The following is a 25,280-nucleotide window of genomic DNA, read 5'->3' as shown; positions in this document are numbered from 1 at the left end:
TAGTTTTAGAGTGCCTCAACGATCAGGAATATGGATCTAACGTTCTCGTTTCGAACCGACGACTTTCGGTTCCGGAGCGACACGAACGCTCCATGATTCTCGATTATCTCGACACAGGTAAGAGACAGAGGAGAACAAGTGTATGGTTTTAGAGAGCCACGAGCACCAGGAATAAGGATCTACCGTTGTCATTTCGTTCCGTCGACATTCGGTTCCGGAGCGACACGAACGGGGACTTAGAATTTTTTCGCTCGGGCTCCGGAGCGACACGAACGGGGACTTAGAATTTTTTCGCTCGGGCTCCGGAGCGACACGATCGCTCCGTTATTCTACGTTCTCTCGGTCCACGGGCATCAGAGAGCAAAACAGCCTAATAGTTTTAGAGTGCCTCAACGATCAGGAATATGGATCTAACGTTCTCGTTTCGAACCGACGACTTTCGGTTCCGGAGCGACACGAACGCTCCATGATTCTCGATTATCTCGACACAGGTAAGAGACAGAGGAGAACAAGTGTATGGTTTTAGAGAGCCACGAGCACCAGGAATAAGGATCTACCGTTGTCATTTCGTTCCGTCGACATTCGGTTCCGGAGCGACACGAACGGGGACTTAGAATTTTTTCGCTCGGGCTCCGGAGCGACACGAACGGGGACTTAGAATTTTTTCGCTCGGGCTCCGGAGCGACACGATCGCTCCGTTATTCTACGTTCTCTCGGTCCACGGGCATCAGAGAGCAAAACAGCCTAATAGTTTTAGAGTGCCTCAACGATCAGGAATATGGATCTAACGTTCTCGTTTCGAACCGACGACTTTCGGTTCCGGAGCGACACGAACGCTCCATGATTCTCGATTATCTCGACACAGGTAAGAGACAGAGGAGAACAAGTGTATGGTTTTAGAGAGCCACGAGCACCAGGAATAAGGATCTACCGTTGTCATTTCGTTCCGTCGACATTCGGTTCCGGAGCGACACGAACGGGGACTTAGAATTTTTTCGCTCGGGCTCCGGAGCGACACGAACGGGGACTTAGAATTTTTTCGCTCGGGCTCCGGAGCGACACGATCGCTCCGTTATTCTACGTTCTCTCGGTCCACGGGCATCAGAGAGCAAAACAGCCTAATAGTTTTAGAGTGCCTCAACGATCAGGAATATGGATCTAACGTTCTCGTTTCGAACCGACGACTTTCGGTTCCGGAGCGACACGAACGCTCCATGATTCTCGATTATCTCGACACAGGTAAGAGACAGAGGAGAACAAGTGTATGGTTTTAGAGAGCCACGAGCACCAGGAATAAGGATCTACCGTTGTCATTTCGTTCCGTCGACATTCGGTTCCGGAGCGACATCGAACGGGGACTTAGAATTTTTTCGCTCGGGCTCCGGAGCGACACGAACGGGGACTTAGAATTTTTTCGCTCGGGCTCCGGAGCGACACGATCGCTCCGTTATTCTACGTTCTCTCGGTCCACGGGCATCAGAGAGCAAAACAGCCTAATAGTTTTAGAGTGCCTCAACGATCAGGAATATGGATCTAACGTTCTCGTTTCGAACCGACGACTTTCGGTTCCGGAGCGACACGAACGCTCCATGATTCTCGATTATCTCGACACAGGTAAGAGACAGAGGAGAACAAGTGTATGGTTTTAGAGAGCCACGAGCACCAGGAATAAGGATCTACCGTTGTCATTTCGTTCCGTCGACATTCGGTTCCGGAGCGACACGAACGGGGACTTAGAATTTTTTCGCTCGGGCTCCGGAGCGACACGAACGGGGACTTAGAATTTTTTCGCTCGGGCTCCGGAGCGACACGATCGCTCCGTTATTCTACGTTCTCTCGGTCCACGGGCATCAGAGAGCAAAACAGCCTAATAGTTTTAGAGTGCCTCAACGATCAGGAATATGGATCTAACGTTCTCGTTTCGAACCGACGACTTTCGGTTCCGGAGCGACACGAACGCTCCATGATTCTCGATTATCTCGACACAGGTAAGAGACAGAGGAGAACAAGTGTATGGTTTTAGAGAGCCACGAGCACCAGGAATAAGGATCTACCGTTGTCATTTCGTTCCGTCGACATTCGGTTCCGGAGCGACACGAACGGGGACTTAGAATTTTTTCGCTCGGGCTCCGGAGCGACACGAACGGGGACTTAGAATTTTTTCGCTCGGGCTCCGGAGCGACACGATCGCTCCGTTATTCTACGTTCTCTCGGTCCACGGGCATCAGAGAGCAAAACAGCCTAATAGTTTTAGAGTGCCTCAACGATCAGGAATATGGATCTAACGTTCTCGTTTCGAACCGACGACTTTCGGTTCCGGAGCGACACGAACGCTCCATGATTCTCGATTATCTCGACACAGGTAAGAGACAGAGGAGAACAAGTGTATGGTTTTAGAGAGCCACGAGCACCAGGAATAAGGATCTACCGTTGTCATTTCGTTCCGTCGACATTCGGTTCCGGAGCGACACGAACGGGGACTTAGAATTTTTTCGCTCGGGCTCCGGAGCGACACGAACGGGGACTTAGAATTTTTTCGCTCGGGCTCCGGAGCGACACGATCGCTCCGTTATTCTACGTTCTCTCGGTCCACGGGCATCAGAGAGCAAAACAGCCTAATAGTTTTAGAGTGCCTCAACGATCAGGAATATGGATCTAACGTTCTCGTTTCGAACCGACGACTTTCGGTTCCGGAGCGACACGAACGCTCCATGATTCTCGATTATCTCGACACAGGTAAGAGACAGAGGAGAACAAGTGTATGGTTTTAGAGAGCCACGAGCACCAGGAATAAGGATCTACCGTTGTCATTTCGTTCCGTCGACATTCGGTTCCGGAGCGACACGAACGGGGACTTAGAATTTTTTCGCTCGGGCTCCGGAGCGACACGAACGGGGACTTAGAATTTTTTCGCTCGGGCTCCGGAGCGACACGATCGCTCCGTTATTCTACGTTCTCTCGGTCCACGGGCATCAGAGAGCAAAACAGCCTAATAGTTTTAGAGTGCCTCAACGATCAGGAATATGGATCTAACGTTCTCGTTTCGAACCGACGACTTTCGGTTCCGGAGCGACACGAACGCTCCATGATTCTCGATTATCTCGACACAGGTAAGAGACAGAGGAGAACAAGTGTATGGTTTTAGAGAGCCACGAGCACCAGGAATAAGGATCTACCGTTGTCATTTCGTTCCGTCGACATTCGGTTCCGGAGCGACACGAACGGGGACTTAGAATTTTTTCGCTCGGGCTCCGGAGCGACACGAACGGGGACTTAGAATTTTTTCGCTCGGGCTCCGGAGCGACACGATCGCTCCGTTATTCTACGTTCTCTCGGTCCACGGGCATCAGAGAGCAAAACAGCCTAATAGTTTTAGAGTGCCTCAACGATCAGGAATATGGATCTAACGTTCTCGTTTCGAACCGACGACTTTCGGTTCCGGAGCGACACGAACGCTCCATGATTCTCGATTATCTCGACACAGGTAAGAGACAGAGGAGAACAAGTGTATGGTTTTAGAGAGCCACGAGCACCAGGAATAAGGATCTACCGTTGTCATTTCGTTCCGTCGACATTCGGTTCCGGAGCGACACGAACGGGGACTTAGAATTTTTTCGCTCGGGCTCCGGAGCGACACGAACGGGGACTTAGAATTTTTTCGCTCGGGCTCCGGAGCGACACGATCGCTCCGTTATTCTACGTTCTCTCGGTCCACGGGCATCAGAGAGCAAAACAGCCTAATAGTTTTAGAGTGCCTCAACGATCAGGAATATGGATCTAACGTTCTCGTTTCGAACCGACGACTTTCGGTTCCGGAGCGACACGAACGCTCCATGATTCTCGATTATCTCGACACAGGTAAGAGACAGAGGAGAACAAGTGTATGGTTTTAGAGAGCCACGAGCACCAGGAATAAGGATCTACCGTTGTCATTTCGTTCCGTCGACATTCGGTTCCGGAGCGACACGAACGGGGACTTAGAATTTTTTCGCTCGGGCTCCGGAGCGACACGAACGGGGACTTAGAATTTTTTCGCTCGGGCTCCGGAGCGACACGATCGCTCCGTTATTCTACGTTCTCTCGGTCCACGGGCATCAGAGAGCAAAACAGCCTAATAGTTTTAGAGTGCCTCAACGATCAGGAATATGGATCTAACGTTCTCGTTTCGAACCGACGACTTTCGGTTCCGGAGCGACACGAACGCTCCATGATTCTCGATTATCTCGACACAGGTAAGAGACAGAGGAGAACAAGTGTATGGTTTTAGAGAGCCACGAGCACCAGGAATAAGGATCTACCGTTGTCATTTCGTTCCGTCGACATTCGGTTCCGGAGCGACACGAACGGGGACTTAGAATTTTTTCGCTCGGGCTCCGGAGCGACACGAACGGGGACTTAGAATTTTTTCGCTCGGGCTCCGGAGCGACACGATCGCTCCGTTATTCTACGTTCTCTCGGTCCACGGGCATCAGAGAGCAAAACAGCCTAATAGTTTTAGAGTGCCTCAACGATCAGGAATATGGATCTAACGTTCTCGTTTCGAACCGACGACTTTCGGTTCCGGAGCGACACGAACGCTCCATGATTCTCGATTATCTCGACACAGGTAAGAGACAGAGGAGAACAAGTGTATGGTTTTAGAGAGCCACGAGCACCAGGAATAAGGATCTACCGTTGTCATTTCGTTCCGTCGACATTCGGTTCCGGAGCGACACGAACGGGGACTTAGAATTTTTTCGCTCGGGCTCCGGAGCGACACGAACGGGGACTTAGAATTTTTTCGCTCGGGCTCCGGAGCGACACGATCGCTCCGTTATTCTACGTTCTCTCGGTCCACGGGCATCAGAGAGCAAAACAGCCTAATAGTTTTAGAGTGCCTCAACGATCAGGAATATGGATCTAACGTTCTCGTTTCGAACCGACGACTTTCGGTTCCGGAGCGACACGAACGCTCCATGATTCTCGATTATCTCGACACAGGTAAGAGACAGAGGAGAACAAGTGTATGGTTTTAGAGAGCCACGAGCACCAGGAATAAGGATCTACCGTTGTCATTTCGTTCCGTCGACATTCGGTTCCGGAGCGACACGAACGGGGACTTAGAATTTTTTCGCTCGGGCTCCGGAGCGACACGAACGGGGACTTAGAATTTTTTCGCTCGGGCTCCGGAGCGACACGATCGCTCCGTTATTCTACGTTCTCTCGGTCCACGGGCATCAGAGAGCAAAACAGCCTAATAGTTTTAGAGTGCCTCAACGATCAGGAATATGGATCTAACGTTCTCGTTTCGAACCGACGACTTTCGGTTCCGGAGCGACACGAACGCTCCATGATTCTCGATTATCTCGACACAGGTAAGAGACAGAGGAGAACAAGTGTATGGTTTTAGAGAGCCACGAGCACCAGGAATAAGGATCTACCGTTGTCATTTCGTTCCGTCGACATTCGGTTCCGGAGCGACACGAACGGGGACTTAGAATTTTTTCGCTCGGGCTCCGGAGCGACACGAACGGGGACTTAGAATTTTTTCGCTCGGGCTCCGGAGCGACACGATCGCTCCGTTATTCTACGTTCTCTCGGTCCACGGGCATCAGAGAGCAAAACAGCCTAATAGTTTTAGAGTGCCTCAACGATCAGGAATATGGATCTAACGTTCTCGTTTCGAACCGACGACTTTCGGTTCCGGAGCGACACGAACGCTCCATGATTCTCGATTATCTCGACACAGGTAAGAGACAGAGGAGAACAAGTGTATGGTTTTAGAGAGCCACGAGCACCAGGAATAAGGATCTACCGTTGTCATTTCGTTCCGTCGACATTCGGTTCCGGAGCGACACGAACGGGGACTTAGAATTTTTTCGCTCGGGCTCCGGAGCGACACGAACGGGGACTTAGAATTTTTTCGCTCGGGCTCCGGAGCGACACGATCGCTCCGTTATTCTACGTTCTCTCGGTCCACGGGCATCAGAGAGCAAAACAGCCTAATAGTTTTAGAGTGCCTCAACGATCAGGAATATGGATCTAACGTTCTCGTTTCGAACCGACGACTTTCGGTTCCGGAGCGACACGAACGCTCCATGATTCTCGATTATCTCGACACAGGTAAGAGACAGAGGAGAACAAGTGTATGGTTTTAGAGAGCCACGAGCACCAGGAATAAGGATCTACCGTTGTCATTTCGTTCCGTCGACATTCGGTTCCGGAGCGACACGAACGGGGACTTAGAATTTTTTCGCTCGGGCTCCGGAGCGACACGAACGGGGACTTAGAATTTTTTCGCTCGGGCTCCGGAGCGACACGATCGCTCCGTTATTCTACGTTCTCTCGGTCCACGGGCATCAGAGAGCAAAACAGCCTAATAGTTTTAGAGTGCCTCAACGATCAGGAATATGGATCTAACGTTCTCGTTTCGAACCGACGACTTTCGGTTCCGGAGCGACACGAACGCTCCATGATTCTCGATTATCTCGACACAGGTAAGAGACAGAGGAGAACAAGTGTATGGTTTTAGAGAGCCACGAGCACCAGGAATAAGGATCTACCGTTGTCATTTCGTTCCGTCGACATTCGGTTCCGGAGCGACACGAACGGGGACTTAGAATTTTTTCGCTCGGGCTCCGGAGCGACACGAACGGGGACTTAGAATTTTTTCGCTCGGGCTCCGGAGCGACACGATCGCTCCGTTATTCTACGTTCTCTCGGTCCACGGGCATCAGAGAGCAAAACAGCCTAATAGTTTTAGAGTGCCTCAACGATCAGGAATATGGATCTAACGTTCTCGTTTCGAACCGACGACTTTCGGTTCCGGAGCGACACGAACGCTCCATGATTCTCGATTATCTCGACACAGGTAAGAGACAGAGGAGAACAAGTGTATGGTTTTAGAGAGCCACGAGCACCAGGAATAAGGATCTACCGTTGTCATTTCGTTCCGTCGACATTCGGTTCCGGAGCGACACGAACGGGGACTTAGAATTTTTTCGCTCGGGCTCCGGAGCGACACGAACGGGGACTTAGAATTTTTTCGCTCGGGCTCCGGAGCGACACGATCGCTCCGTTATTCTACGTTCTCTCGGTCCACGGGCATCAGAGAGCAAAACAGCCTAATAGTTTTAGAGTGCCTCAACGATCAGGAATATGGATCTAACGTTCTCGTTTCGAACCGACGACTTTCGGTTCCGGAGCGACACGAACGCTCCATGATTCTCGATTATCTCGACACAGGTAAGAGACAGAGGAGAACAAGTGTATGGTTTTAGAGAGCCACGAGCACCAGGAATAGATCTACCGTTGTCATTTCGTTCCGTCGACATTCGGTTCCGGAGCGACACGAACGGGGACTTAGAATTTTTTCGCTCGGGCTCCGGAGCGACACGAACGGGGACTTAGAATTTTTTCGCTCGGGCTCCGGAGCGACACGATCGCTCCGTTATTCTACGTTCTCTCGGTCGACGGGCATCAGAGAGCAAAGCAGCCTAATAGTTTTAGAGTGCCTCAACGATCAGGAATATGGATCTAACGTTCTCGTTGCGAACCGACGACTTTCGGTTCCGGAGCGACACGAACGCTCCATGATTCTCGATTATCTCGACACAGGTAAGAGACAGAGGAGAACAAGTGTATGGTTTTAGAGAGCCACGAGCACCAGGAATAAGGATCTACCGTTGTCCTTTCGTTCCGTCAACATTCGGTTCCGGAGCGACACGAACGGGGACTTAGAATTTTTTCGCTCGGGCTCCGGAGCGACACGAACGGGGACTTAGAATTTTTTCGCTCGGGCTCCGGAGCGACACGATCGCTCCGTTATTCTACGTTCTCTCGGTCCACGGGCATCAGAGTGCAAAACAGCCTAATAGTTTTAGAGTGCCTCAACGATCAGGAATATGGATCTAACGTTCTCGTTTCGAACCGACGACTTTCGGTTCCGGAGCGACACGAACGCTCCATGATTCTCGATTATCTCGACACAGGTAAGAGACAGAGGAGAACAAGTGTATGGTTTTAGAGAGCCACGAGCACCAGGAATAAGGATCTACCGTTGTCCTTTCGTTCCGTCAACATTCGGTTCCGGAGCGACACGAACGGGGACTTAGAATTTTTTCGCTCGGGCTCCGGAGCGACACGAACGGGGACTTAGAATTTTTTCGCTCGGGCTCCGGAGCGACACGATCGCTCCGTTATTCTACGTTCTTTCCTTCCACGGGCATCAGAGAGCAAAACAGCCTAATAGTTTTAGAGTGCCTCAACGATCAGGAATATGGATCTAACGTTCTCGTTTCGAACCGACGACTTTCGGTTCCGGAGCGACACGAACGCTCCATGATTCTCGATTATCTCGACACAGGTAAGAGACAGAGGAGAACAAGTGTATGGTTTTAGAGAGCCACGAGCACCAGGAATAAGGATCTACCGTTGTCATTTCGTTCCGTCGACATTCGGTTCCGGAGCGACACGAACGGGGACTTAGAATTTTTTCGCTCGGGCTCCGGAGCGACACGAACGGGGACTTAGAATTTTTTCGCTCGGGCTCCGGAGCGACACGATCGCTCCGTTATTCTACGTTCTCTCGGTCCACGGGCATCAGAGAGCAAAACAGCCTAATAGTTTTAGAGTGCCTCAACGATCAGGAATATGGATCTAACGTTCTCGTTTCGAACCGACGACTTTCGGTTCCGGAGCGACACGAACGCTCCATGATTCTCGATTATCTCGACACAGGTAAGAGACAGAGGAGAACAAGTGTATGGTTTTAGAGAGCCACGAGCACCAGGAATAAGGATCTACCGTTGTCATTTCGTTCCGTCGACATTCGGTTCCGGAGCGACACGAACGGGGACTTAGAATTTTTTCGCTCGGGCTCCGGAGCGACACGAACGGGGACTTAGAATTTTTTCGCTCGGGCTCCGGAGCGACACGATCGCTCCGTTATTCTACGTTCTCTCGGTCGACGGGCATCAGAGAGCAAAGCAGCCTAATAGTTTTAGAGTGCCTCAACGATCAGGAATATGGATCTAACGTTCTCGTTGCGAACCGACGACTTTCGGTTCCGGAGCGACACGAACGCTCCATGATTCTCGATTATCTCGACACAGGTAAGAGACAGAGGAGAACAAGTGTATGGTTTTAGAGAGCCACGAGCACCAGGAATAAGGATCTACCGTTGTCCTTTCGTTCCGTCAACATTCGGTTCCGGAGCGACACGAACGGGGACTTAGAATTTTTTCGCTCGGGCTCCGGAGCGACACGAACGGGGACTTAGAATTTTTTCGCTCGGGCTCCGGAGCGACACGATCGCTCCGTTATTCTACGTTCTCTCGGTCCACGGGCATCAGAGTGCAAAACAGCCTAATAGTTTTAGAGTGCCTCAACGATCAGGAATATGGATCTAACGTTCTCGTTTCGAACCGACGACTTTCGGTTCCGGAGCGACACGAACGCTCCATGATTCTCGATTATCTCGACACAGGTAAGAGACAGAGGAGAACAAGTGTATGGTTTTAGAGAGCCACGAGCACCAGGAATAAGGATCTACCGTTGTCCTTTCGTTCCGTCAACATTCGGTTCCGGAGCGACACGAACGGGGACTTAGAATTTTTTCGCTCGGGCTCCGGAGCGACACGAACGGGGACTTAGAATTTTTTCGCTCGGGCTCCGGAGCGACACGATCGCTCCGTTATTCTACGTTCTTTCCTTCCACGGGCATCAGAGAGCAAAACAGCCTAATAGTTTTAGAGTGCCTCAACGATCAGGAATATGGATCTAACGTTCTCGTTTCGAACCGACGACTTTCGGTTCCGGAGCGACACGAACGCTCCATGATTCTCGATTATCTCGACACAGGTAAGAGACAGAGGAGAACAAGTGTATGGTTTTAGAGAGCCACGAGCACCAGGAATAAGGATCTACCGTTGTCATTTCGTTCCGTCGACATTCGGTTCCGGAGCGACACGAACGGGGACTTAGAATTTTTTCGCTCGGGCTCCGGAGCGACACGAACGGGGACTTAGAATTTTTTCGCTCGGGCTCCGGAGCGACACGATCGCTCCGTTATTCTACGTTCTCTCGGTCCACGGGCATCAGAGAGCAAAACAGCCTAATAGTTTTAGAGTGCCTCAACGATCAGGAATATGGATCTAACGTTCTCGTTTCGAACCGACGACTTTCGGTTCCGGAGCGACACGAACGCTCCATGATTCTCGATTATCTCGACACAGGTAAGAGACAGAGGAGAACAAGTGTATGGTTTTAGAGAGCCACGAGCACCAGGAATAAGGATCTACCGTTGTCATTTCGTTCCGTCGACATTCGGTTCCGGAGCGACACGAACGGGGATTTAGAATTTTTTCGCTCGGGCTCCGGAGCGACACGATCGCTCCGTTATTCTATGTTCTCTCGGTCCACGGGCATCAGAGAGCAAAACAGCCTAATAGTTTTAGAGTGCCTCAACGATCAGGAATATGGATCTAACGTTCTCGTTTCGAACCGACGACTTTCGGTTCCGGAGCGACACGAACGCTCCATGATTCTCGATTATCTCGACACAGGTAAGAGACAGAGGAGAACAAGTGTATGGTTTTAGAGAGCCACGAGCACCAGGAATAAGGATCTACCGTTGTCCTTTCGTTCCGTCAACATTCGGTTCCGGAGCGACACGAACGGGGACTTAGAATTTTTTCGCTCGGGCTCCGGAGCGACACGAACGGGGACTTAGAATTTTTTCGCTCGGGCTCCGGAGTGACACGATCGCTCCGTTATTCTACGTTCTCTCGGTCCACGGGCATCAGAGAGCAAAACAGCCTAATAGTTTTAGAGTGCCTCAACGATCAGGAATATGGATCTAACGTTCTCGTTTCGAACCGACGACTTTCGGTTCCGGAGCGACACGAACGCTCCATGATTCTCGATTATCTCGACACAGGTAAGAGACAGAGGAGAACAAGTGTATGGTTTTAGAGAGCCACGAGCACCAGGAATAAGGATCTACCGTTGTCATTTCGTTCCGTCGACATTCGGTTCCGGAGCGACACGAACGGGGACTTAGAATTTTTTCGCTCGGGCTCCGGAGCAACACGAACGGGGACTTAGAATTTTTTCGCTCGGGCTCCGGAGCGACACGATCGCTCCGTTATTCTACGTTCTCTCGGTCCACGGGCATCAGAGAGCAAAACAGCCTAATAGTTTTAGAGTGCCTCAACGATCAGGAATATGGATCTAACGTTCTCGTTTCGAACCGACGACTTTCGGTTCCGGAGCGACACGAACGCTCCATGATTCTCGATTATCTCGACACAGGTAAGAGACAGAGGAGAACAAGTGTATGGTTTTAGAGAGCCACGAGCACCAGGAATAAGGATCTACCGTTGTCATTTCGTTCCGTCGACATTCGGTTCCGGAGCGACACGAACGGGGACTTAGAATTTTTTCGCTCGGGCTCCGGAGCGACACGATCGCTCCGTTATTCTACGTTCTCTCGGTCCACGGGCATCAGAGAGCAAAACAGCCTAATAGTTTTAGAGTGCCTCAACGATCAGGAATATGGATCTAACGTTCTCGTTTCGAACCGACGACTTTCGGTTCCGGAGCGACACGAACGCTCCATGATTTTCGATTATCTCGACACAGGTAAGAGACAGAGGAGAACAAGTGTATGGTTTTAGAGAGCCACGAGCACCAGGAATAAGGATCTACCGTTGTCATTTCGTTCCGTCGACATTCGGTTCCGGAGCGACACGAACGGGGACTTAGAATTTTTTCGCTCGGGCTCCGGAGCGACACGAACGGGGACTTAGAATTTTTTCGCTCGGGCTCCGGAGCGACACGATCGCTCCGTTATTCTACGTTCTCTCGGTCCACGGGCATCAGAGAGCAAAACAGCCTAATAGTTTTAGAGTGCCTCAACGATCAGGAATATGGATCTAACGTTCTCGTTTCGAACCGACGACTTTCGGTTCCGGAGCGACACGAACGCTCCATGATTCTCGATTATCTCGACACAGGTAAGAGACAGAGGAGAACAAGTGTATGGTTTTAGAGAGCCACGAGCACCAGGAATAAGGATCTACCGTTGTCATTTCGTTCCGTCGACATTCGGTTCCGGAGCGACACGAACGGGGACTTAGAATTTTTTCGCTCGGGCTCCGGAGCGACACGAACGGGGACTTAGAATTTTTTCGCTCGGGCTCCGGAGCGACACGATCGCTCCGTTATTCTACGTTCTCTCTGTCCACGGGCATCAGAGAGCAAAACAGCCTAATAGTTTTAGAGTGTCTCAACGATCAGGAATATGGATCTAACGTTCTCGTTGCGAACCGACGACTTTCGGTTCCGGAGCGACACGAACGCTCCATGATTCTCGATTATCTCGACACAGGTAAGAGACAGAGGAGAACAAGTGTATGGTTTTAGAGAGCCACGAGCACCAGGAATAAGGATCTACCGTTGTCCTTTCGTTCCGTCAACATTCGGTTCCGGAGCGACACGAACGGGGACTTAGAATTTTTTCGCTCGGGCTCCGGAGCGACACGAACGGGGACTTAGAATTTTTTCGCTCGGGCTCCGGAGCGACACGATCGCTCCGTTATTCTACGTTCTCTCGGTCCACGGGCATCAGAGTGCAAAACAGCCTAATAGTTTTAGAGTGCCTCAACGATCAGGAATATGGATCTAACGTTCTCGTTTCGAACCGACGACTTTCGGTTCCGGAGCGACACGAACGCTCCATGATTCTCGATTATCTCGACACAGGTAAGAGACAGAGGAGAACAAGTGTATGGTTTTAGAGAGCCACGAGCACCAGGAATAAGGATCTACCGTTGTCATTTCGTTCCGTCGACATTCGGTTCCGGAGCGACACGAACGGGGATTTAGAATTTTTTCGCTCGGGCTCCGGAGCGACACGAACGGGGACTTAGAATTTTTTCGCTCGGGCTCCGGAGCGACACGATCGCTCCGTTATTCTATGTTCTCTCGGTCCACGGGCATCAGAGAGCAAAACAGCCTAATAGTTTTAGAGTGCCTCAACGATCAGGAATATGGATCTAACGTTCTCGTTTCGAACCGACGACTTTCGGTTCCGGAGCGACACGAACGCTCCATGATTCTCGATTATCTCGACACAGGTAAGAGACAGAGGAGAACAAGTGTATGGTTTTAGAGAGCCACGAGCACCAGGAATAAGGATCTACCGTTGTCCTTTCGTTCCGTCAACATTCGGTTCCGGAGCGACACGAACGGGGACTTAGAATTTTTTCGCTCGGGCTCCGGAGCGACACGAACGGGGACTTAGAATTTTTTCGCTCGGGCTCCGGAGCGACACGATCGCTCCGTTATTCTACGTTCTCTCGGTCCACGGGCATCAGAGAGCAAAACAGCCTAATAGTTTTAGAGTGCCTCAACGATCAGGAATATGGATCTAACGTTCTCGTTTCGAACCGACGACTTTCGGTTCCGGAGCGACACGAACGCTCCATGATTCTCGATTATCTCGACACAGGTAAGAGACAGAGGAGAACAAGTGTATGGTTTTAGAGAGCCACGAGCACCAGGAATAAGGATCTACCGTTGTCATTTCGTTCCGTCGACATTCGGTTCCGGAGCGACACGAACGGGGACTTAGAATTTTTTCGCTCGGGCTCCGGAGCAACACGAACGGGGACTTAGAATTTTTTCGCTCGGGCTCCGGAGCGACACGATCGCTCCGTTATTCTACGTTCTCTCGGTCCACGGGCATCAGAGAGCAAAACAGCCTAATAGTTTTAGAGTGCCTCAACGATCAGGAATATGGATCTAACGTTCTCGTTTCGAACCGACGACTTTCGGTTCCGGAGCGACACGAACGCTCCATGATTCTCGATTATCTCGACACAGGTAAGAGACAGAGGAGAACAAGTGTATGGTTTTAGAGAGCCACGAGCACCAGGAATAAGGATCTACCGTTGTCATTTCGTTCCGTCGACATTCGGTTCCGGAGCGACACGAACGGGGACTTAGAATTTTTTCGCTCGGGCTCCGGAGCGACACGATCGCTCCGTTATTCTACGTTCTCTCGGTCCACGGGCATCAGAGAGCAAAACAGCCTAATAGTTTTAGAGTGCCTCAACGATCAGGAATATGGATCTAACGTTCTCGTTTCGAACCGACGACTTTTGGTTCCGGAGCGACACGAACGCTCCATGATTCTCGATCATCTCGACACAGGTAAGAGACAGAGGAGAACAAGTGTATGGTTTTAGAGAGCCACGAGCACCAGGAATAAGGATCTACCGTTGTCCTTTCGTTCCGTCAACATTCGGTTCCGGAGCGACACGAACGGGGACTTAGAATTTTTTCGCTCGGGCTCCGGAGCGACACGAACGGGGACTTAGAATTTTTTCGCTCGGGTTCCGGAGCGACACGATCGCTCCGTTATTCTACGTTCTCTCGGTCCACGGGCATCAGAGAGCAAAACAGCCTAATAGTTTTAGAGTGCCTCAACGATCAGGAATATGGATCTAACGTTCTCGTTTCGAACCGACGACTTTCGGTTCCGGAGCGACACGAACGCTCCATGATTCTCGATTATCTCGACACAGGTAAGAGACAGAGGAGAACAAGTGTATGGTTTTAGAGAGCCACGAGCACCAGGAATAAGGATCTACCGTTGTCATTTCGTTCCGTCGACATTCGGTTCCGGAGCGACACGAACGGGGACTTAGAATTTTTTCGCTCGGGCTCCGGAGCGACACGAACGGGGACTTAGAATTTTTTCGCTCGGGCTCCGGAGCGACACGATCGCTCCGTTATTCTACGTTCTCTCGGTCCACGGGCATCAGAGAGCAAAACAGCCTAATAGTTTTAGAGTGCCTCAACGATCAGGAATATGGATCTAACGTTCTCGTTTCGAACCGACGACTTTCGGTTCCGGAGCGACACGAACGCTCCATGATTCTCGATTATCTCGACACAGGTAAGAGACAGAGGAGAACAAGTGTATGGTTTTAGAGAGCCACGAGCACCAGGAATAAGGATCTACCGTTGTCATTTCGTTCCGTCGACATTCGGTTCCGGAGCGACACGAACGGGGACTTAGAATTTTTTCGCTCGGGCTCCGGAGCGACACGAACGGGGACTTAGAATTTTTTCGCTCGGGCTCCGGAGCGACACGATCGCTCCGTTATTCTACGTTCTCTCTGTCCACGGGCATCAGAGAGCAAAACAGCCTAATAGTTTTAGAGTGTCTCAACGATCAGGAATATGGATCTAACGTTCTCGTTGCGAACCGACGACTTTCGGTTCCGGAGCGACACGAACGCTCCATGATTCTCGATTATCTCGACACAGGTAAGAGACAGAGGAGAACAAGTGTATGGTTTTAGAGAGCCACGAGCACCAGGAATAAGGATCTACCGTTGTCCTTTCGTTCCGTCAACATTCGGTTCCGGAGCGACACGAACGGGGACTTAGAATTTTTTCGCTCGGGCTCCGGAGCGACACGAACGGGGACTTAGAATTTTTTCGCTCGGGCTCCGGAGCGACACGATCGCTCCGTTATTCTACGTTCTCTCGGTCCACGGGCATCAGAGTGCAAAACAGCCTAATAGTTTTAGAGTGCCTCAACGATCAGGAATATGGATCTAACGTTCTCGTTTCGAACCGACGACTTTCGGTTCCGGAGCGACACGAACGCTCCATGATTCTCGATTATCTCGACACAGGTAAGAGACAGAGGAGAACAAGTGTATGGTTTTAGAGAGCCACGAGCACCAGGAATAAGGATCTACCGTTGTCCTTTCGTTCCGTCAACATTCGGTTCCGGAGCGACACGAACGGGGACTTAGAATTTTTTCGCTCGGGCTCCGGAGCGACACGAACGGGGACTTAGAATTTTTTCGCTCGGGCTCCGGAGCGACACGATCGCTCCGTTATTCTACGTTCTCTCGGTCCACGGGCATCAGAGAGCAAAACAGCCTAATAGTTTTAGAGTGCCTCAACGATCAGGAATATGGATCTAACGTTCTCGTTTCGAACCGACGACTTTCGGTTCCGGAGCGACACGAACGCTCCATGATTCTCGATTATCTCGACACAGGTAAGAGACAGAGGAGAACAAGTGTATGGTTTTAGAGAGCCACGAGCACCAGGAATAAGGATCTACCGTTGTCATTTCGTTCCGTCGACATTCGGTTCCGGAGCGACACGAACGGGGACTTAGAATTTTTTCGCTCGGGCTCCGGAGCGACACGAACGGGGACTTAGAATTTTTTCGCTCGGGCTCCGGAGCGACACGATCGCTCCGTTATTCTACGTTCTCTCGGTCCACGGGCATCAGAGAGCAAAACAGCCTAATAGTTTTAGAGTGCCTCAACGATCAGGAATATGGATCTAACGTTCTCGTTTCGAACCGACGACTTTCGGTTCCGGAGCGACACGAACGCTCCATGATTCTCGATTATCTCGACACAGGTAAGAGACAGAGGAGAACAAGTGTATGGTTTTAGAGAGCCACGAGCACCAGGAATAAGGATCTACCGTTGTCATTTCGTTCCGTCGACATTCGGTTCCGGAGCGACACGAACGGGGATTTAGAATTTTTTCGCTCGGGCTCCGGAGCGACACGAACGGGGACTTAGAATTTTTTCGCTCGGGCTCCGGAGCGACACGATCGCTCCGTTATTCTACGTTCTCTCGGTCCACGGGCATCAGAGAGCAAAACAGCCTAATAGTTTTAGAGTGCCTCAACGATCAGGAATATGGATCTGACGTTCTCGTTTCGAACCGACGACTTTCGGTTCCGGAGCGACACGAACGCTCCATGATTCTCGATTATCTCGACACAGGTAAGAGACAGAGGAGAACAAGTGTATGGTTTTAGAGAGCCACGAGCACCAGGAATAAGGATCTACCGTTGTCATTTCGTTCCGTCGACATTCGGTTCCGGAGCGACACGAACGGGGACTTAGAATTTTTTCGCTCGGGCTCCGGAGCGACACGAACGGGGACTTAGAATTTTTTCGCTCGGGCTCCGGAGCGACACGATCGCTCCGTTATTCTACGTTCTCTCGGTCCACGGGCATCAGAGAGCAAAACAGCCTAATAGTTTTAGAGTGCCTCAACGATCAGGAATATGGATCTAACGTTCTCGTTTCGAACCGACGACTTTCGGTTCCGGAGCGACACGAACGCTCCATGATTCTCGATTATCTCGACACAGGTAAGAGACAGAGGAGAACAAGTGTATGGTTTTAGAGAGCCACGAGCACCAGGAATAAGGATCTACCGTTGTCATTTCGTTCCGTCGACATTCGGTTCCGGAGCGACACGAACGGGGACTTAGAATTTTTTCGCTCGGGCTCCGGAGCGACACGAACGGGGACTTAGAATTTTTTCGCTCGGGCTCCGGAGCGACACGATCGCTCCGTTATTCTACGTTCTCTCGGTCCACGGGCATCAGAGAGCAAAACAGCCTAATAGTTTTAGAGTGCCTCAACGATCAGGAATATGGATCTAACGTTCTCGTTTCGAACCGACGACTTTCGGTTCCGGAGCGACACGAACGCTCCATGATTCTCGATTATCTCGACACAGGTAAGAGACAGAGGAGAACAAGTGTATGGTTTTAGAGAGCCACGAGCACCAGGAATAAGGATCTACCGTTGTCATTTCGTTCCGTCGACATTCGGTTCCGGAGCGACACGAACGGGGACTTAGAATTTTTTCGCTCGGGCTCCGGAGCGACACGAACGGGGACTTAGAATTTTTTCGCTCGGGCTCCGGAGCGACACGATCGCTCCGTTATTCTACGTTCTCTCGGTCCACGGGCATCAGAGAGCAAAACAGCCTAATAGTTTTAGAGTGCCTCAACGATCAGGAATATGGATCTAACGTTCTCGTTTCGAACCGACGACTTTCGGTTCCGGAGCGACACGAACGCTCCATGATTCTCGATTATCTCGACACAGGTAAGAGACAGAGGAGAACAAGTGTATGGTTTTAGAGAGCCACGAGCACCAGGAATAAGGATCTACCGTTGTCATTTCGTTCCGTCGACATTCGGTTCCGGAGCGACACGAACGGGGACTTAGAATTTTTTCGCTCGGGCTCCGGAGCGACACGAACGGGGACTTAGAATTTTTTCGCTCGGGCTCCGGAGCGACACGATCGCTCCGTTATTCTACGTTCTCTCGGTCCACGGGCATCAGAGAGCAAAACAGCCTAATAGTTTTAGAGTGCCTCAACGATCAGGAATATGGATCTAACGTTCTCGTTTCGAACCGACGACTTTCGGTTCCGGAGCGACACGAACGCTCCATGATTCTCGATTATCTCGACACAGGTAAGAGACAGAGGAGAACAAGTGTATGGTTTTAGAGAGCCACGAGCACCAGGAATAAGGATCTACCGTTGTCATTTCGTTCCGTCGACATTCGGTTCCGGAGCGACACGAACGGGGACTTAGAATTTTTTCGCTCGGGCTCCGGAGCGACACGAACGGGGACTTAGAATTTTTTCGCTCGGGCTCCGGAGCGACACGATCGCTCCGTTATTCTACGTTCTCTCGGTCCACGGGCATCAGAGAGCAAAACAGCCTAATAGTTTTAGAGTGCCTCAACGATCAGGAATATGGATCTAACGTTCTCGTTTCGAACCGACGACTTTCGGTTCCGGAGCGACACGAACGCTCCATGATTCTCGATTATCTCGACACAGGTAAGAGACAGAGGAGAACAAGTGTATGGTTTTAGAGAGCCACGAGCACCAGGAATAAGGATCTACCGTTGTCATTTCGTTCCGTCGACATTCGGTTCCGGAGCGACACGAACGGGGACTTAGAATTTTTTCGCTCGGGCTCCGGAGCGACACGAACGGGGACTTAGAATTTTTTCGCTCGGGCTCCGGAGCGACACGATCGCTCCGTTATTCTACGTTCTCTCGGTCCACGGGCATCAGAGAGCAAAACAGCCTAATAGTTTTAGAGTGCCTCAACGATCAGGAATATGGATCTAACGTTCTCGTTTCGAACCGACGACTTTCGGTTCCGGAGCGACACGAACGCTCCATGATTCTCGATTATCTCGACACAGGTAAGAGACAGAGGAGAACAAGTGTATGGTTTTAGAGAGCCACGAGCACCAGGAATAAGGATCTACCGTTGTCATTTCGTTCCGTCGACATTCGGTTCCGGAGCGACACGAACGGGGACTTAGAATTTTTTCGCTCGGGCTCCGGAGCGACACGAACGGGGACTTAGAATTTTTTCGCTCGGGCTCCGGAGCGACACGATCGCTCCGTTATTCTACGTTCTCTCGGTCCACGGGCATCAGAGAGCAAAACAGCCTAATAGTTTTAGAGTGCCTCAACGATCAGGAATATGGATCTAACGTTCTCGTTTCGAACCGACGACTTTCGGTTCCGGAGCGACACGAACGCTCCATGATTCTCGATTATCTCGACACAGGTAAGAGACAGAGGAGAACAAGTGTATGGTTTTAGAGAGCCACGAGCACCAGGAATAAGGATCTACCGTTGTCATTTCGTTCCGTCGACATTCGGTTCCGGAGCGACACGAACGGGGACTTAGAATTTTTTCGCTCGGGCTCCGGAGCGACACGAACGGGGACTTAGAATTTTTTCGCTCGGGCTCCGGAGCGACACGATCGCTCCGTTATTCTACGTTCTCTCGGTCCACGGGCATCAGAGAGCAAAACAGCCTAATAGTTTTAGAGTGCCTCAACGATCAGGAATATGGATCTAACGTTCTCGTTTCGAACCGACGACTTTCGGTTCCGGAGCGACACGAACGCTCCATGATTCTCGATTATCTCGACACAGGTAAGAGACAGAGGAGAACAAGTGTATGGTTTTAGAGAGCCACGAGCACCAGGAATAAGGATCTACCGTTGTCATTTCGTTCCGTCGACATTCGGTTCCGGAGCGACACGAACGGGGACTTAGAATTTTTTCGCTCGGGCTCCGGAGCGACACGAACGGGGACTTAGAATTTTTTCGCTCGGGCTCCGGAGCGACACGATCGCTCCGTTATTCTACGTTCTCTCGGTCCACGGGCATCAGAGAGCAAAACAGCCTAATAGTTTTAGAGTGCCTCAACGATCAGGAATATGGATCTAACGTTCTCGTTTCGAACCGACGACTTTCGGTTCCGGAGCGACACGAACGCTCCATGATTCTCGATTATCTCGACACAGGTAAGAGACAGAGGAGAACAAGTGTATGGTTTTAGAGAGCCACGAGCACCAGAAATAAGGATCTACCGTTGTCATTTCGTTCCGTCGACATTCGGTTCCGGAGCGACACGAACGGGGACTTAGAATTTTTTCGCTCGGGCTCCGGAGCGACACGAACGGGGACTTAGAATTTTTTCGCTCGGGCTCCGGAGCGACACGATCGCTCCGTTATTCTACGTTCTCTCGGTCCACGGGCATCAGAGAGCAAAACAGCCTAATAGTTTTAGAGTGCCTCAACGATCAGGAATATGGATCTAACGTTCTCGTTTCGAACCGACGACTTTCGGTTCCGGAGCGACACGAACGCTCCATGATTCTCGATTATCTCGACACAGGTAAGAGACAGAGGAGAACAAGTGTATGGTTTTAGAGAGCCACGAGCACCAGGAATAAGGATCTACCGTTGTCATTTCGTTCCGTCGACATTCGGTTCCGGAGCGACACGAACGGGGACTTAGAATTTTTTCGCTCGGGCTCCGGAGCGACACGAACGGGGACTTAGAATTTTTTCGCTCGGGCTCCGGAGCGACACGATCGCTCCGTTATTCTACGTTCTCTCGGTCCACGGGCATCAGAGAGCAAAACAGCCTAATAGTTTTAGAGTGCCTCAACGATCAGGAATATGGATCTAACGTTCTCGTTTCGAACCGACGACTTTCGGTTCCGGAGCGACACGAACGCTCCATGATTCTCGATTATCTCGACACAGGTAAGAGACAGAGGAGAACAAGTGTATGGTTTTAGAGAGCCACGAGCACCAGGAATAAGGATCTACCGTTGTCATTTCGTTCCGTCGACATTCGGTTCCGGAGCGACACGAACGGGGACTTAGAATTTTTTCGCTCGGGCTCCGGAGCGACACGAACGGGGACTTAGAATTTTTTCGCTCGGGCTCCGGAGCGACACGATCGCTCCGTTATTCTACGTTCTCTCGGTCCACGGGCATCAGAGAGCAAAACAGCCTAATAGTTTTAGAGTGCCTCAACGATCAGGAATATGGATCTAACGTTCTCGTTTCGAACCGACGACTTTCGGTTCCGGAGCGACACGAACGCTGCATGATTCTCGATTATCTCGACACAGGTAAGAGACAGAGGAGAACAAGTGTATGGTTTTAGAGAGCCACGAGCACCAGGAATAAGGATCTACCGTTGTCATTTCGTTCCGTCGACATTCGGTTCCGGAGCGACACGAACGGGGACTTAGAATTTTTTCGCTCGGGCTCCGGAGCGACACGAACGGGGACTTAGAATTTTTTCGCTCGGGCTCCGGAGCGACACGATCGCTCCGTTATTCTACGTTCTCTCGGTCCACGGGCATCAGAGAGCAAAACAGCCTAATAGTTTTAGAGTGCCTCAACGATCAGGAATATGGATCTAACGTTCTCGTTTCGAACCGACGACTTTCGGTTCCGGAGCGACACGAACGCTCCATGATTCTCGATTATCTCGACACAGGTAAGAGACAGAGGAGAACAAGTGTATGGTTTTAGAGAGCCACGAGCACCAGGAATAAGGATCTACCGTTGTCATTTCGTTCCGTCGACATTCGGTTCCGGAGCGACACGAACGGGGACTTAGAATTTTTTCGCTCGGGCTCCGGAGCGACACGAACGGGGACTTAGAATTTTTTCGCTCGGGCTCCGGAGCGACACGATCGCTCCGTTATTCTACGTTCTCTCGGTCCACGGGCATCAGAGAGCAAAACAGCCTAATAGTTTTAGAGTGCCTCAACGATCAGGAATATGGATCTAACGTTCTCGTTTCGAACCGACGACTTTCGGTTCCGGAGCGACACGAACGCTCCATGATTCTCGATTATCTCGACACAGGTAAGAGACAGAGGAGAACAAGTGTATGGTTTTAGAGAGCCACGAGCACCAGGAATAAGGATCTACCGTTGTCATTTCGTTCCGTCGACATTCGGTTCCGGAGCGACACGAACGGGGACTTAGAATTTTTTCGCTCGGGCTCCGGAGCGACACGAACGGGGACTTAGAATTTTTTCGCTCGGGCTCCGGAGCGACACGATCGCTCCGTTATTCTACGTTCTCTCGGTCCACGGGCATCAGAGAGCAAAACAGCCTAATAGTTTTAGAGTGCCTCAACGATCAGGAATATGGATCTAACGTTCTCGTTTCGAACCGACGACTTTCGGTTCCGGAGCGACACGAACGCTCCATGATTCTCGATTATCTCGACACAGGTAAGAGACAGAGGAGAACAAGTGTATGGTTTTAGAGAGCCACGAGCACCAGGAATAAGGATCTACCGTTGTCATTTCGTTCCGTCGACATTCGGTTCCGGAGCGACACGAACGGGGACTTAGAATTTTTTCGCTCGGGCTCCGGAGCGACACGAACGGGGACTTAGAATTTTTTCGCTCGGGCTCCGGAGCGACACGATCGCTCCGTTATTCTACGTTCTCTCGGTCCACGGGCATCAGAGAGCAAAACAGCCTAATAGTTTTAGAGTGCCTCAACGATCAGGAATATGGATCTAACGTTCTCGTTTCGAACCGACGACTTTCGGTTCCGGAGCGACACGAACGCTCCATGATTCTCGATTATCTCGACACAGGTAAGAGACAGAGGAGAACAAGTGTATGGTTTTAGAGAGCCACGAGCACCAGGAATAAGGATCTACCGTTGTCATTTCGTTCCGTCGACATTCGGTTCCGGAGCGACACGAACGGGGACTTAGAATTTTTTCGCTCGGGCTCCGGAGCGACACGAACGGGGACTTAGAATTTTTTCGCTCGGGCTCCGGAGCGACACGATCGCTCCGTTATTCTACGTTCTCTCTGTCCACGGGCATCAGAGAGCAAAACAGCCTAATAGTTTTAGAGTGTCTCAACGATCAGGAATATGGATCTAACGTTCTCGTTGCGAACCGACGACTTTCGGTTCCGGAGCGACACGAACGCTCCATGATTCTCGATTATCTCGACACAGGTAAGAGACAGAGGAGAACAAGTGTATGGTTTTAGAGAGCCACGAGCACCAGGAATAAGGATCTACCGTTGTCCTTTCGTTCCGTCAACATTCGGTTCCGGAGCGACACGAACGGGGACTTAGAATTTTTTCGCTCGGGCTCCGGAGCGACACGAACGGGGACTTAGAATTTTTTCGCTCGGGCTCCGGAGCGACACGATCGCTCCGTTATTCTACGTTCTCTCTGTCCACGGGCATCAGAGAGCAAAACAGCCTAATAGTTTTAGAGTGTCTCAACGATCAGGAATATGGATCTAACGTTCTCGTTGCGAACCGACGACTTTCGGTTCCGGAGCGACACGAACGCTCCATGATTCTCGATTATCTCGACACAGGTAAGAGACAGAGGAGAACAAGTGTATGGTTTTAGAGAGCCACGAGCACCAGGAATAAGGATCTACCGTTGTCCTTTCGTTCCGTCAACATTCGGTTCCGGAGCGACACGAACGGGGACTTAGAATTTTTTCGCTCGGGCTCCGGAGCGACACGAACGGGGACTTAGAATTTTTTCGCTCGGGCTCCGGAGCGACACGATCGCTCCGTTATTCTACGTTCTCTCGGTCCACGGGCATCAGAGAGCAAAACAGCCTAATAGTTTTAGAGTGCCTCAACGATCAGGAATATGGATCTAACGTTCTCGTTTCGAACCGACGACTTTCGGTTCCGGAGCGACACGAACGCTCCATGATTCTCGATTATCTCGACACAGGTAAGAGACAGAGGAGAACAAGTGTATGGTTTTAGAGAGCCACGAGCACCAGGAATAAGGATCTACCGTTGTCATTTCGTTCCGTCGACATTCGGTTCCGGAGCGACACGAACGGGGACTTAGAATTTTTTCGCTCGGGCTCCGGAGCGACACGAACGGGGACTTAGAATTTTTTCGCTCGGGCTCCGGAGCGACACGATCGCTCCGTTATTCTACGTTCTCTCGGTCCACGGGCATCAGAGAGCAAAACAGCCTAATAGTTTTAGAGTGCCTCAACGATCAGGAATATGGATCTAACGTTCTCGTTTCGAACCGACGACTTTCGGTTCCGGAGCGACACGAACGCTCCATGATTCTCGATTATCTCGACACAGGTAAGAGACAGAGGAGAACAAGTGTATGGTTTTAGAGAGCCACGAGCACCAGGAATAAGGATCTACCGTTGTCATTTCGTTCCGTCGACATTCGGTTCCGGAGCGACACGAACGGGGACTTAGAATTTTTTCGCTCGGGCTCCGGAGCGACACGAACGGGGACTTAGAATTTTTTCGCTCGGGCTCCGGAGCGACACGATCGCTCCGTTATTCTACGTTCTCTCGGTCCACGGGCATCAGAGAGCAAAACAGCCTAATAGTTTTAGAGTGCCTCAACGATCAGGAATATGGATCTAACGTTCTCGTTTCGAACCGACGACTTTCGGTTCCGGAGCGACACGAACGCTCCATGATTCTCGATTATCTCGACACAGGTAAGAGACAGAGGAGAACAAGTGTATGGTTTTAGAGAGCCACGAGCACCAGGAATAAGGATCTACCGTTGTCATTTCGTTCCGTCGACATTCGGTTCCGGAGCGACACGAACGGGGACTTAGAATTTTTTCGCTCGGGCTCCGGAGCGACACGAACGGGGACTTAGAATTTTTTCGCTCGGGCTCCGGAGCGACACGATCGCTCCGTTATTCTACGTTCTCTCGGTCCACGGGCATCAGAGAGCAAAACAGCCTAATAGTTTTAGAGTGCCTCAACGATCAGGAATATGGATCTAACGTTCTCGTTTCGAACCGACGACTTTCGGTTCCGGAGCGACACGAACGCTCCATGATTCTCGATTATCTCGACACAGGTAAGAGACAGAGGAGAACAAGTGTATGGTTTTAGAGAGCCACGAGCACCAGGAATAAGGATCTACCGTTGTCATTTCGTTCCGTCGACATTCGGTTCCGGAGCGACACGAACGGGGACTTAGAATTTTTTCGCTCGGGCTCCGGAGCGACACGAACGGGGACTTAGAATTTTTTCGCTCGGGCTCCGGAGCGACACGATCGCTCCGTTATTCTACGTTCTCTCTGTCCACGGGCATC

Source organism: Calliopsis andreniformis, unplaced genomic scaffold (assembly GCF_051401765.1).
Source record: "Calliopsis andreniformis isolate RMS-2024a unplaced genomic scaffold, iyCalAndr_principal scaffold0150, whole genome shotgun sequence".
In the NCBI taxonomy this organism is placed as follows: Eukaryota; Metazoa; Arthropoda; class Insecta; order Hymenoptera; family Andrenidae; genus Calliopsis; species Calliopsis andreniformis.
Note: the sequence above shows the minus strand (reverse complement) of the source record.